The 15,518-nt window shown below is 42.6% G+C and overlaps 1 protein-coding gene across 1 annotated transcript in view; it reads right to left on the bottom strand.

The window, feature by feature from the left end:
• TES (testin LIM domain protein) overlaps positions 1-2,151 on the bottom strand; it is a 28,536-nt gene extending 26,385 nt beyond the window's left edge. Inside the window, exon 1 of the mRNA XM_009961358.2 lies at positions 2,140-2,151. The gene's annotated coding sequence lies outside the window, so the exon portion shown is untranslated. The remainder of the gene's footprint in view (positions 1-2,139) is intronic.
• Positions 2,152-15,518: the final 13,367 nt, after the last annotated feature.

Here is a 15,518-nt window from a genome sequence, read left to right as displayed (position 1 = left end):
TGGATGGAGGATTAGCTTTTAATAGTTAAAAAAAAGTGTAATGTCACAGAACTCAAGATTATTTTTTACAGTTACAGGAAAAACTAAAGATAAGCCCTATGAAATCTTAGATTAATTCAAACATAAGCCACAGCAGTAGTTTTTTAAAGCTTGCCTATACTTGCTTTTAATAAGCATAGATTATTTTAAGTTGAAAGGGCTCTGTGGAGGTCACCCAATTACCCACTGGGTGAGTGGTGCAGGTGCAATGAAATCGTATTTGTCCAGGGCCTTGTCCAGATGAAGGTTCAACAGCCTATTACAATGTTGGACCACACCCAGGAAAGAAAATCTATATGTTTAATCAGAATTTCTCACATTGCAGCTTCTACCCACTGTCTCTCAATATTATCACTGTACAATGACTAGAGTCCAATTCTGCCTTTTCTATTCCCTGCCCTAAGCAGGGGAGCACAAACAATACACAGAGTGTCCTGACAGAGTTCCTCTGGAAGTCTTTAATTATTTTTATAGTTACCATTTAACAGTGATCACACCCAGCACAAATACAGCCCTCAAATAAAGCTAGTTCCTCTGACCTTCCTGCCTGTTCACAAAGGAGCCCCTGGGGTGCAGCAGTAAGAAGTTAAAAGAGGAACCTCCTAACAAAATGCAGAAGCTCCACCTGGCATTTCTAGGCCTCACTCCCCCAAGATTTCTTCTACCTCCTCAGTCTCACCAAAAGACCAGAAGAGGTAACTTGGATCTTGGCTGCTTTTCCTTCCTCATCCTGAGGGGACTCTTCTACCACCAGACAGGTGAGGTGTATTAATCTTTCACCTTGCCACAGACAGTAAGACACAGTACCCGTATTTAGCCTCTGCGGAAGATGGGAAGTCCTTCCACTATTTGAGACCTCTCCAGAATTTGAAAGGTTGTGGCTATACAGTGAGAAAGTTGTCATTACTGGACTGCGATAACTAACAGTGAGCCCCAGAATAGACTTAAATCTGTCTTTTTGCAGATCTTTCTTCTATGCCCATGAGTGCTCCAAGGGCAGAAGTGAAGAGATCCAAACTAAAGGTATTCTTGATTTAACATAAAATTCCCAGGAATCTTCTGGTTTGAAGATTACCTAACTGCTGATCCATTTGGATGTTTGAGGGGCCACATCAAGTGATATTATTTCCCATTTCCAATACAAGCTTGAGGAAAAACACACCTGTATAGCACGACAGAACAGATCAGATTTCTAGCATATCCTAATGTACTACCTCAGGAACTTCCAAAGCAGCAAAGGTAAAGCAAATTATGCAAAAAAAAAGAGACCATGAGAATGAGACACACGAGAAATCTCATGTGCTGTCCATGCTTTATTGCTGAGACCTGGTAGTATATCACTGTACTCTGTACCAAGAGAAGTCTTCTCTAGTAGGGAAACAAAACAAACTGGAAATTAAAAGAGGTTACAGCATTTAAACATTAGAAACAGGAGAGCTATGTTATTTCTTATTATTCCAGAATGAAAAAAAAAAAAAAAGAGACATGTTTATATCTGGACAACCTCTTAAGACTTCTACAGACAGTGTCAGAGAAAAAAGTTTTGTTGGCAGCGAAGAGCAGTATCCCACAAACCACTCTATATTTGTTATTATTAACATGTCTATTAAAATTGATGGCAAGTCTGTCTAGCTTTTTTTAAATATGCATTTTGATTTAGGGAAAAGTTGACTGGAATTAAGATGTAGAAGCTTGGATAAGGAAGTCCATTTGCACAGAAAGAAGGATGCCAAAAAGTGGTTGCATCCGAGAAAAATATTTGAAAGATGATCTGGGCAGGACGGGCAGAAGAATAAATCAAGGAGCTGCCGCAGTCTATGATAGTACACAAGTACTAAGAATTTATTTTATTGTGATCTCTTCACTTAAATATCATACAGGTCAGAATATAAATATTTAAGACACTGCTACACAGTCTACTGTCAAAAGACTAGCAGCTATTAAAGATACCTCAGCTAGACAGAAAACAAGCAGTGTTTATTCACCAAGCCCAGTATTATGCTAAGTTTGAACACAGCTGACACGCACTGTAACACTGTCTATAAACCTCCAATACAGCACTATCCATCACCCAGTGCTGCAGAGCCATTTTCACAATACTTGGCGTATTTTGTTTTGACATTGGTGCTCTTGCCCAGTTGCATCTTCTAATATAGGTTTTCAGAAGCAGACCTGGAAATCTACATACTCCCTGGGATCTCTAGCCCTGGAGGAAAGTGCGGCCAGTGCTTTAGAAGCTGCAGCTAGACAGCCTCAGGCTGAAAACACTGCACAAAGGAAGGGTCAGGCAGACTTTAAAAAACAAAAGGCCAGAAACACACATACAGCAGCACCAGAGTGCAATTACATCTGGTGTAATCTGGAATTCCCATGACAGAAGCCTCCTTACTCCCTCGACCTACTCACCGGACCAAGTCTAAGACTAGGTAACAGGAGTGACAGGCTTTCATCTTCACAGCCCTACTCTTCCTGCAGGTCTCCAGCACCTAGAAAAATCTCACCAACCCTGCATCTTAGCAGAAAGTATATATTAGGGTTGTGGGTTTTTTCATATACACCCTACGTAAAATATATATGTACACACACCCCCCCATACAAATATATATAAACCAAACATGTATATCTATCTAAAAGATCATCGAACATAATTTTTAGATACAGCACAATATATATTTAAATCACCCCATTACATCTGTAAACTTTGTATTTGTGTTCCTAAGCAGGAACGCATTTTTTTACCAATAAAGTTTCACTCACAGTTGCTACCCACCGTAATTATTATTATTTTACTTGAAGAAAAGGAAAAACATTATTTTTTTTCCAGGAACACTTGCAGAAACAGATCTTTGTGCCTTTAATGACAGAATATCGTAACTTATTTTTCCATCTCACTGTTTAATACTTGGCTTCTAATTATACCATACCAAATAATAGTTTCACCTGATCTTAGAAGTCAAGCAGTCCTGCATTCAAAGAGTTTCTTTGCTTGCTATTCAGGGATTTCATGACATTTTACAGTCATTCACCTGGGGAATTCTTTTGCCACAGGAAAAAAAAAAAGTCAGAAGTAGTTTGATTTAGCCTTGCTGTCTTTGCCAAGCTGATATCCAGGCACATCAGAAAAAAGTAACTAGGGGTGTGCATTCAGATAGACGTTTCAGAAAACAAATCATTTTTTTAAAAAAAAAAAGTATGACGGGGAAGAAAAAAATCCCACCACAACCTATGCAGGAAGCAGTCACTCAGTTTCCTTGTTAACAAAACTGAAGTAGTTCCTCTCATATCTCCACACCTGTTTTTATACTTCTCCTTGCAGGCAAAACTCACCCATCTATAAAATTGCATTTCCTTGATCTTACTATACTAAGGAACAGCAAAAAAACCTCTAGTATCATGGGTTTCCATGGCAGGAACACCAAAACAAACAATGACCTCAACAGGAAACGTAGCCCAGCAGATATTACTAAATCATGCTTTGCAAAACACTAAAGAGTTGACTTTGCTCCTATACATACCTTATTCACCATTCATTTATCAGAGAGCATTACAGTTGTTGACTTAATGTCTAAAGCACCCGGAGTTTGGTTTTGCACTGTAACAGAACAAACCAAGTCTCATATCATAGAAAAAGAACGATGCAGACATTCCACATGGAAGAAGTTGCACTTCTCCCCAAACTCCTCTGCCCCTCCTCCACAGCAATCAAAATTCCTTCTATAAAGCAAGTATTATACTGTGAAAGCTTATACAGAGCGGACTTGCTGCCAGATTCTTATTTTCTCTAGTGAAGCACAAGACCATGCTGCCAGCAGGATTGCAGAGCAGGACCATGACCTACTGATTCATTCTACCAAGTTCACAGAGGTGACAGACAGGGAAGGAATCCAGACTCACAGAACTTTGCTCTAACAGAGTCCTCAACAAAAAGCATTAAAACCTCATTTTCCTTCACTCTCAAAGCAAGGTTTGAGAACACAGTGTATATTGTATTTGGGAGAAATAGCGGTCTGTTTGTTGCACAAGTACTTTTCAAGCTGGAGCTACTGTTTTTAGGCTTCAGCTCTGTTGTGCAACTTCTTTTTATATACAAAGCTATCTTCATGATCCTCAAATGCAAGAGCAAATCCAATTCGTCCTGAGAAAAATGAGAAGACTGTACAGTCAGCCTTAAACTCCTCATCTCCTTTAAAGGGAAATTATGACAGACAGTAAGGTATCATACTTAGTATTCACATAGTAGCTAAAAAAGACAGCCTTACAACTGTATTTTCCCACACTATTCACGGCCTAGATGTTTGCCAGTCATTTTAAGCCTCCAAGAAGCATGGTGACCTGACTACAAAAGTTACACATTATTCCACATATATGTATATGTTCTGCATATATTCTCAGTGCTGAAAATTCATTCTGAAATTTGTGTTTCCTGCAGACTGTGGCTGTCCAGAACCCAGGATTCAGACCAAAAGAGGCATCTGGCCACTTTCGAAGACAGTAAGACAAGTTTTTACAGCACATAAAAGAAACCAAACAGAAGTTAAATGAAAAGTCTGAGCTGAAGTAATTGTGTCCTTAGATTCCTCACAGCCAAACACTTAAGAAGGGTACATTACACAGGACCGCTCCTTTTCTCTCACAAGACAGCAAATATATAAGCTATTAACTGCTAAAGGGACAGGCTGGAAGTTGTGGCAAATGGATCAGTAGCTCCTCCCGCTGAAGAACAGGTAGGTTCTTTGAGCTCTAGTGGTCTTGTACTGGAGGAGAAGCAATTCTTGTCAGATGAGCTGTGCTAGAACTGTTCAATTTTGTGGAAAACCAATATATATCAACAACGAAAACACTTTCCTGAGCCAGTTCAGAAGTGTTTTCTCTTTGTACAAGCCAGACCCATAGATATAAATGTACTGTTCATGTATATGCGCATGTTTTTCTCTAGTACAGCACCGGCTCCTTGAAAGCCAACAGCAGCTTTCCAAATGGACAATGCAGAAGCTCACAACTGAAGAATGGACTCACGGACTGCTGACACTTGGAGAAATCTCAGAAGCGTCACCTTGGAAACTTCGTCTTTTGAGTTTTCTAGAAGCAGAAAAAGTCCCATTATATTACCCTGTGCAGTTATACATCAGCAGTTGTGGGCAGGGAAAGAAATTTTCCTATGGTATCTGCTGAGTGTCTGAGCCTCCACACCACACGCTGCTCCACTGGGCATTCATTTCCCCCTGCTCTGCTGAACACCAGGGTTACAGAACAATCAACTTCTCAACTCAGACTGAGTTCAAAAGAGCAAGGGAACAGCAACTTATTTGGGCACAACATGGCAATTCCCGCTTTCTTCTGCCCAGTGTTCTTGAAGCTTCCCACACAACAGGCAGGTTAGTCCCCAACATTTACCTCTATTTGCCAGGCAGTAAACAGGTACAAGTCACTACAAAATAAAAAGTTAACATAAGGTAGCAGGCAGCTTTTGGAAAAGAACTCAAGTTATTTCGGCCCAGGGTGCAAGATAAAGTCAGGGGTGAGAACCACAACATGTAGTTAAGCAACCCATTACTGCTGATGGACTAAAAAAAAATTGCACATGAACATCTCCACTTCAAGACAAGTTTCTCTTAAAGGCCGAGTAGTTTACTGGTTTGGACAAACTTCACTGGGAACTTCCCAGAATGTTGTTTCACCTTTCAAGAAAGAGGGAAGCTGGCGCAATTAAAAAAAAAAAAAAAAAAAAGAAGAGAAGTAAAAGATAGAGAAACAAACAGGTTGAGAACAGGAATTAAAGGATGGAGGTTGAAGACACGCAGCTATTGCACATGAACTGTTATTCACTTGTCCCAGTGTACAAAAAACTAAAGATGTTTTGCCTAAGTTATAGTAGTCAAAAAAGAAGGAAAGGATTTAGTACCGAACACACTGGTACCTAGCAAAGCTTCCCAGTTTAGCCTGCATTGACTAGTCACACTTGTGAAGTGAGCTTCACCCAAGCTATAAAGAGAAAGAAGGTGATAAGGAGATGCAAACAAGGGAGGGGAGACAGAGAAAGAACAGAAGTAGTTTTCTGAACATATGTATAGCAGAAAGAAAATGTGAAGTTCTTCACATCGTAAACATCTCTTCGCAGTATTAATACTAAAGCTGAACAGAACAGAAAAATACAAATTACTTTCTACAAACAGAGCTTTGCTGGTTTCTTTTATGGCACTAATTTCCCTGTCTGTCCAAGAAAATTCAGAAAAGTTCTCCAGAATCTTTGAAGTTGATGAAGGAGAAGAGTAAGAGATGACTAAAGAAAAATATGACAAAAATAGTCAAATAAACTTACAACCTACACAACTATCCAATAATTAGAGTGCAATTTAAAGCAGATGTTCAGCAACTACAAGTTCAATCAAACCAAGCTCTATTATCAGCAGATTTTCATCAGTATTTCATAGCACATACTCATTTTCTCTTTAGATGGAGAAATTCTGAATAGGAATGCTCTTATCCACAAATACACATCTCTCCCCTCCTGGGGGTCAAAAAAAACTTTCAGTCAACAAGCACTGAGATGCCAACAAGTTTAAGTTTTAAATTGTGCTTAGAAAAGATAAGCAAATCTAGTTAAGAAGCTTATTTTCATTACACAGAAGCAGTCACACAATGGGGACAACAACCCTGTGCACACAACTAGCTTCTGAAGATAGTGATAGTAATTCGCTGCACCAATCTATAGATGGCCTACTGTTGACTGGGGGATGAGATAGGAAGTTTTTCCAAACCAGAACCCTCATAGAGGTGACATTATCACGTGGTGATATCACTTGGAGAAAGCTGCAACTCAAGGGTAACCTGCTTCACTAGGATTTAGCCTTGACTTAACAGGTTGCCTTCTACACCACATTATTTCTGTACCCAAGTCAGTTTCTAGCCTGCAAGTTGGAACAGCATACAGGTATACAAAAGCCCATACACATACTTTAGAACAAGTTACTACCCTTAAACATAACAATTCAGGAACATAATCCACCCACATCCATACAATATACATCCCTAAAGACTGGTTTTCATGTATCGATGAGGGTTACACACAGATTTAACCCATGTTCATATGCAAAGCTCCTTCTGCCTTTATCAAATAGTGTCACAACAGATACTACGAAGAAGTTCTTACTAAAAGAAGCCATCGCTTAACTGCTGCACTTAACTGGCAAAAGCACTAGAAGCAAAATTCAGAGGTGTGTCCCACATGAAGCCAGTTTTACATATGAAGTTTTAACTAGTGAGTTTTGAAAAGAGATCTAATACAACTTGATTACCTATCACTTTGTTACTTATCCTTCACCTCTTGCCAGTTTAACTCCAAACTAACTAGTCAATATGCCTTTAAAAAAAAAAAACAAAACAACCCCAAGTTTCTGTCCCAGGAAGATAATCCATACAAATGCTGACAACACATTTGTGACGAGCTAATCACATCAAAAGGTCAGAAACTCACCTTCAGCAGCCACGAACAGCATCTTGGCTGCACGTAACTCAGGTTTCACACACACCTACGTACACAGAGCATGTACCTGTCGTAGAATCATTTTGGTTGGAAAAGACTTTTAAGATCATCAGGTCCAACCATTACCCTAACACTACCAAGCCCACCACTAAGCCACATCCCTAAGCACCACATCTATACCTGAATATTATAGCTGAGTGGTTTTGGGGGGGTATACGTTTTTACTCGTATGACAGGGCAAGGGTACCCACGTGGCTACCTGGGGAACAAACTGCTACCCCTTAATCAGCGTCGGGAGCAGGTGAGAGGTTTCTCGTTCCGCTGGCGGGCGAGGCGGCAGAGGCAGCCGGAGGCCACTCCGCAGGCAGCCCCCCTGCTGCTCCCGCCTCTCCTTCACCTTTGAGACAAGAGAGGCAAGGCGCCGGGCGGGGCGCAGCGCTCCGCGGCCCACCCCAGCGCTCGGGGGGCGACTCTCGCCGCGGGCGGCGGCGGCGACGACGAAGTGAGTTCCCGGCCGCGCCTCCCTGGGGAGGGGCACGCCGACCGGCGTGGCAGGTGACTCGGCGGGCAGCCCCCACCTTACCTTTTTGACTTTACTCTCCAGGTCCATGCTGCCGCCGGGCCGGGCTCCGGAGCGGAGCGGGCTGTGAGGCGGCTCCCGGCCGGCGACGCGGAGTTGGGGTTGCGGTTGCGCGGAGGCGAGGCGGCACCCGCCGCCCTTCGCGCCCGCCGCCGCCGCGCTCAAACTTCCGCTGCCCTGCGGCAGTGGCTGCAGCCGAACAAAGGCCGGGCGGCAGCCAATCCCCGCCCGCCCGGCAGCCGATCCCCGCCCGCCCGGCAGCCAATCGCCCGCCGCACCGCCTTGCCCGGCCCCGCCTGCCCTGCCCTGCCCTGCCCTGCCCTGCCCGTCCCGTCCCGCCGCGGGCGGCGGGGGAGCGGGGCCTGGCGGGAGGGCTGGCGGGGCGGACCTGCCCGGGCGCTGAGGGCTCGGGGAGGTGTCTGGTGGCGCAGTGGCTTGCCTGCGGGGGGGACGGGCGGCTGGAAACGCGGTGCCTCCTGAAGAGGGGGGAAAAAAATGAAATCTTGGACTGTAATGATTTACTGACACGAGTAGGAGGGGGAGGTGAGAGCGGGCGAGTTCTTGCCTTGCCCAGGCTGTTCCCACATCCTCCGCGACTCCCTCGGCAGTGCCGTGCCCGCAAGGGCTGGGGCCCAGCCTCCACCTTCCTGCTGGTGGCCCAGGGGGCCGCCTGGTGCTGGGGTCAGGCTGGGCACATCTTTGTAAAACCAGTTAAAGTGTCACCCTGCTAGGGCTGAGCTCTCGCTGAGGCAAGGGGGGAGCGTTGGTTGCGCCCATTTGCAAAGAGGGTGGTGAGGAGCGGGGCCGCGGTGCAAGTGGTGGCCCAGGTGGAGGTGTGGCGGGTGGAGCAGGAGCCTACGGCTGACCTTCTGCCCAGCCCAAACCCTACAGCTGACCTTCTGCCCAAACCCAACCCTACAGCTGACCATCTGCCCAAACCCAACCCTACAGCCAACCTTCTGCCCAAACCCAACCCTACAGCTGACCATCTGCCCAAACCCAACCCTACAGCCAACCTTCTGCCCAGCCCAAAACCTATGGCTGACCTTCTGCCCAAACCCAACCCTATGGCCGATCTCCTGCCCAGCCCAAACCCTACAGCCAACCTTCTGCTCAGCCCAAACCCAACTCTACTGCCGACCATCTGCCCAGCCCAAATCCAACCTTACAGCTGACTTTCTGCCCAGCTCAGTCCCCCAAGAATGTGTAGAACTGCTCTTTGATGCAGGTTCTGTGGCCTAATTCTGCTCCCTCTCACTCCCACTACATCTGGAGGAAATTACTGGTTTCATTCAAGTGGATTTGCTTCCACGAGAACCACCTCAAGAGGATTTGACACTCCAGAACCTGATCGCATCATGTGTCACCACACATTTTACAGCAGTGATTTTTTTTTTTGTATTCATTGAACCGAACAACAATTTTTTCTCCTGTTGCCACTGGATGAATATTGTGAAAATAATTTAGACTTTGATCCCAGTCTTCAAACTCACATGCACGTGATCAGTCCTGGGATGTCACTGATAATATAAAGAATATTTTATATATAACGCATATGTAATATAAAATGACAGAATAATAAAACATTTGCAAGATTGAATACTTCCGTAAATATTTTCTTATTTCGTATTTCTTTTAATCTTTGGTAAGAGTAAAAAACATTCATACAGAAATTACAACTATCCTAGGCAGTGCTGGTGAGTAATTTGGTGGATTATTTTGTCATTCCTCTGCATAATCTAATCTTTTCTCTCCACACATACTAACTTCTGTCAAGTAAGTCTTAGGTAATTTTGTTTCTTCCCCAGAGGCCAAATATACTTCTCTTCCAGTGTTTATTTTTTTTATCTGCCATCACTTGTTGAAAGATGTTTGCAACAAAGCAAAAATGAGACTAGTTCTGGTTTTTGTCTGTTAACAGGTAAAAGCAAAACTGCGTTTGACTTTTCTGCTGGGACAGGCATCATGGTCTATGGCATTGGACAACCACTCCTACCAGTGAGTCTATGCAGCAGACCTCTCACAAGATGTCTGATATGAAACCAACAGAGGATGATCTCAAGCTGTAATGTTAGAAAAAAATGAGAGAACATAGATCGTCAGGTAATGCTGCTGTGCTCTGTGTGTGTCTGTTTGAAAAAGAGGTGAATAATAAGGGCTGTTGCATGAATTTTGGTTGGTTGCTTGGCTTTGAAATTCTGTTTTTCGTTTCTTGTTCTCGTTCGGTTTTGTTTGGTTTAATGCTTCCTTCCTGCTGGTTTTGGCAGTGAAAGACAAGGGCATGTTAGAGTGCCTGAAATGTTGGTGTGCCTGGAACCGTATAGTTTGAATACCATCCATGCACATGACTTCCTCAGACTAAGAGCAAAGGACTAAGCAGGAGATTATTCGTGTTCAGTGAATGCGCTGTCGAATGATACAATGTAATAGTGAAAAATTCCAGCAATTACAGAGGCTTGCTAAGGACCTTTGAATGTGCTAAGCAGAGAAAGTATCATAGTCCTCATTATGTGCTCTTCATATGGGAATGGATGTAGAAGCATATTTCCATTTTAGTAAGCTAAAAAAAGTGAAACAAAATCTTGCATAAATGTATATTGCTTATTCTTATCTCCCTGAGAATAATAGCATAATAATAATTTTGATCATGACATTTTTCTTCCTTCCCCCCCCAAGCTGTGACACTGCTACCTTAATAATAATTTCTTTTGCTTATATTTTTCTTGAACCACTTGAGTTGGAGATGCTCTGGTTGGGATTTGTGCATCTTTCAGTCGTGTAAGTTAGTGACAAAATATAGTAAACTTTAACAGCCTTCCTATCTATGAATTTGTATATGAAGCCTACAAATTCATGTATGTAATGGAAAGTGCAGACAGTAATATAAGACCTATTATGCAAGATTGCTGTTGGAACATGCATCCTCTGAGACCTGGATCAATAAAGAATGCATTTTAAGACTCTGACTCTTTTCTGTGTTTTTGATGACTTTAATTAGTCTGGCAGAAATAACTTCCTGTTCTGTGAATGTGATCCTGTATAGCTTATCCCCTGAAGGACTCTGAAGCTGCCAGGCATACAGCATTGAAATGTGCCAGGATGTGGAGCTGGGCTTTCTCATAACTGTCTAGGAAATATCAAATACCTGTTTTAAATATTAGTATTTCTTGAAGAAAGAGCAAGATGCATACCAGCATTAACTTTCCCACAACAATGTTCATGGAGACAGCAGGCAGAAGATGGGAAAAGGCTAATATTTCTACCATACATGCTTCTGGGAACATAGACAACAGAGAGTGTATGATCTGTCAGGTTGTCTTCCTGGTTTTACGATTTTCTTTGCACTCAGATACCATAACGATGAATGCGTAACTACATCTCCAAACATTTAGATATGTAGATTATATAGAAGATTTATAAGTCCATCCTCGAATGAAAGTGTAGTATCATAATGACTTAGCAATGCTGAAAATTTGTTTCTAATGAAGCTGTTATTTAGTAAGCAATTCTTTTGTTTAGACTTTGAAGCAAATACTTCAGACTAGCTTCCAGCTAAATTCTTCTACTTGCACTGTTTTCTCAGTGTTTCATTTGTTATAGCTAATGACACTGTGTGCTTTTAAGATTTTTGTTGTAAATATAGTCTTAAGTGTAGCATAAATACAGGAGTCTGTCTTGCCTCAAAGTGGCTTAACACACTAATTTAGTCTTAAAAAAAAAATATTTCAGTTTGAGAAAGGAATAACATTTACCTTTTTGTATCTATTTGGATAAAACAAGGGAATGTTAGGTGGATTGTCTTGGGGTAGGTCCAACAAAAAACCCAGGAGGGAACTTGGGTGCTGAAATCAAAAGCTGCAAATCTTACTGCATTACTGATCATCTGCTTCTCACCTAAGCATATACTTAGTTCTCCATTGTACCTTAATTGTTTTACTTTTTGCTTACTTAGATTTGAGATTCTGTGAATGTTAGCAGTGACAGAGTAATTTGATACCTGTTTCATGCTTGGTCCGTTCAAGATCTAGAGCCTAAACTTCGTTGTATTTAACTCTTCAGCGAGGGTTAATGTGTTAGGAAGTTTCAGACCATGTATGAAACAGAAGATGATTTAAGGTCCTTACAAAATTCAGTAAAAGCTATTGCTTTTTTAAAAGTAAGAGGAGGCTCTGCCTCACTTTTTCTGTGATGCCCGAGTAGATAGTGAACTTACCCCCAAGTTGGAATACAATGTTGTAAACTTTCCTCAGCCTGACGGAGATTCAAACTACAGCTTCCATCTGTGAGGACTGTGGCCTAGCTACCAGACTCAGGCTACATAGTTAAATGAGATGTTTTAACTATGCTTTTGAAGTAGTGCAACTGTAGAGAAGGAAAAAGAGGTTCATTGAAATAGTGAGAGAGTGGTATGTCTATCTAAGTTAGTGGGTCTACCGTCCCAAGACCTACATTAACCAGATATTGGGTAAAACTACAGTTTTAAAAGTGAGGAGGACTTGTTATCCAAAGAACCCTTAACACAGGCTACAGTCATGCTCTTTCTTGTTCTCCATGTCTGTCCTTGTGAGCCTTCAGTGCTTGAAACAGTGGCAAAGCAACATGGTGGAAAAAATGTGCTTCAGCTTTGTGGTTATGGCACTTCCTGGGAAAATCAAAGCTTCCTTCGATCAGAAGAGGAACCTGAACCTGTATCTTCCACCTTGTGGACAGACAGTATCAGAAGCAGAAAGAGAAGGGGAGGGGAGAAAACAATAAAAGAAAAACCTCTTCTAAAAGGAAAGAATGATCTGTGCTTTGTTTTTTGAAAGAACTGGGATAGGAGAAGGCTGTGTTTTCCAACGGGAAGAGATGTTTTCTATCAAGTATGGGTGATTCAGATAAGTTGCAAGGCAGCAGCTTGCTGACTGTGGTTCCTTTCTTGCTCAGTGTGCTTCATGGCTTGAAGTCTGTTCTGAATTATGGAACTGCTCCATGAAATCTATGTGCTTTAGGTGCTCTAGTATAGAAACCAAGCATTATAGTGTGTAAATTTTAGGCTTTTAAGTCCTTTACTGGATATAACTTGGAAATTATGTATTGGAGAATGGAACTAATTCTTTAATTCATCTCTGCTTTTTAGTCTCAGTCACAAAATCAGTAATTACAAACATACCAACCTGAAGAAGGTTACTTCATTATTAAATCTCTAATTGAGGTAAAATTCCTTAGACCAGAAAAAACCCAACACTTACTCAAAATGTATCATAAATTATATTATTAAAAAAATTATAAATATGGTGTCAGAAAAATACTAAGTAATGCCAGAGATAAACTTCTTGTTCTTTGAAAAGCTTATTGTATAGTAAGTTTCCATAAGTATTTATTCATGGATGGACAAGAAGCTCCTGGCAAAACTCAAACATAAAAAAGGAGTGTACAGAAGGTGGAAGCAGGGACAGGTAACCTGGGAGGAATACAGAGGCACTGTCCGAGCATGCAAAGACACATTTATAAAAGCCAAAGCCCACCTGGAGTTGAACCTGAGAAGTGATGTCAAAAGCAACAAGAAGCGGTTCTTAAGTACACAAATAGCAAAAGGAAGAGTAGGGGAAATGTGGACCTGCTGCTGAGTGGGGCAGGGGTCCTGGTGACACAGGACATGCAAAAGGCTGAAGTACTGAAAGACATCTTCACCTCAGCCTTTACTAATAAGACTGGCCTCCAGAAATCCCAGAGATCTGGGGGAAAAACTGGAGCAAGGAAGACGTTCTTTTGGTGGAAGAGGATCAGGTCATGGCATATACATAAGTCTATGGGCCCTGGTGGGAGGTACCCATGACTGCCAAGGAAGCTGGATGATGCCATTGTGAGGACAATTGATAATTTTTAATCGATCATGGTGACTGGGAGAAGTGTCTGAAGACTGGAGGAAAGCAAATGTCACTCCTATCTTCAGAAAAAGCAAGGAGGAGGACCAAGGGTGTTACAGGCCCGTTAGCCTCACCTTGATCCCTCTGAAAGTGATGGAGCAGCTAATCCTGGAAACCATTTCCAGGCACATAAAGGACAAAAAGAGAGTCAGCATGGATTCACCAAGGGGAAGTTGTGCTTGACCAGCCTGATAACCTTTTATGATGAGATGACTGACTTGGTAGATGAGAGCAGCATCTTCATTAATGGATGATGTGGCAGAGGGTATCAACAGTAAGCTTGCTGATGACACAAAACTGGTAGGTGTGACTGATACACTAGAGGGTCATGCTGGCATTGAAAGGGATCTTGACAGGCTGGAGAAATGAGCTGACAGGAACTTCATGAAGTTCAACAAGAGGAGTTGCAAAGTCCTGCAGCTGGTGAGAAACAACCCCGGCACCAGTACATGCTGGGGGCTGACCAGCTGAAAAGCAGCTTTGCAGAAAATGACCTGGGTGCCCTTCCGGACACCAAGTTGATCATGAGCCAGCAATGTGCCTTTGCAGCAAAGATAGCAAATGGTATCCAGAGCTGCATTAGGAGGATTGCCAGCAGGTTGAGGCAGGGGATGCTTCCCATCTACCCAGCACTGGAAAGGCCACACCTGGAGTGTTGTGCCCAGTTCTGGGCTGCTTGATACAAGAGAGACACAGGTATACTGGATAGAGTCCAGTGAAGGCCGGCATGTATGATTAGGGAACTGGAACATCTCTTACGAGGAAAGGCTGAGAGAGCTGGGGCTGTTTAGCCTGGAGAAGGCTCAGGAGGGATCTCATCAATGTTTGTAAACATCCGAAGGGAGGACACAAAGAGGACAGACCCAGACCATTTTCAGTGGTGCCCAGTGACAAGACCAGAGGCAATGGGCACAAACTGAAACAGGAGGCTCCATCTGAACATCAGGAAGCACTTTTTTAATGTGAGGACTGAGCAGTGGCACAGGTTGTTCAGGGATTTTGTGGAGTCTCCCTTCTTGGAAACATTCAAAAGCTGTCTGGACATGGTCCTGTGCAACGTGCTGTAGGTGGGCCTGCTTGAGTAGGGGGCTTGAACCAAATGACCTCCAGTGGTCCCTTCCAACCTCAGCCATTCTGTCATTCTGTGGTTTGATTTTTGACAGTACTGAGGGGTGCTGTCTCATATAAAGAGGTGAAAAAATAGCAAAAATACCATTCTTTTTGGTAGGAATTCTGTTCTGGCAGTTTTTCCTTATTATAATTTCTGTTGGTTTCTAATATTTACTTTGATTTGGAACAGCTATCTAGACACTCATGTTTTCCATCTGAAGAGAGATCCACAAATTTGATGTTTATCTATTAGCTGCATTAACTTTATCTAAGTCAATGATTTAAACCCTTTTCTTTTGTGGAAAATTATGTCAGAGGTCTCTCGGTATCCAGTAGCAAAATTCTGAAACTAGAATTTTATGCCAAACAGTTTTTCTGCAGGAATTCAAACACTGGG

The sequence above is a fragment of the Leptosomus discolor genome, chromosome 1 (genome assembly GCF_034619465.1).
Source record: "Leptosomus discolor isolate bLepDis1 chromosome 1, bLepDis1.hap2, whole genome shotgun sequence".
Classification (NCBI taxonomy): Eukaryota; Metazoa; Chordata; class Aves; order Leptosomiformes; family Leptosomidae; genus Leptosomus; species Leptosomus discolor.
The sequence above is the reverse complement of the archived record's forward strand: the minus strand, read 5'-3'. Positions and strand labels throughout refer to the sequence as shown.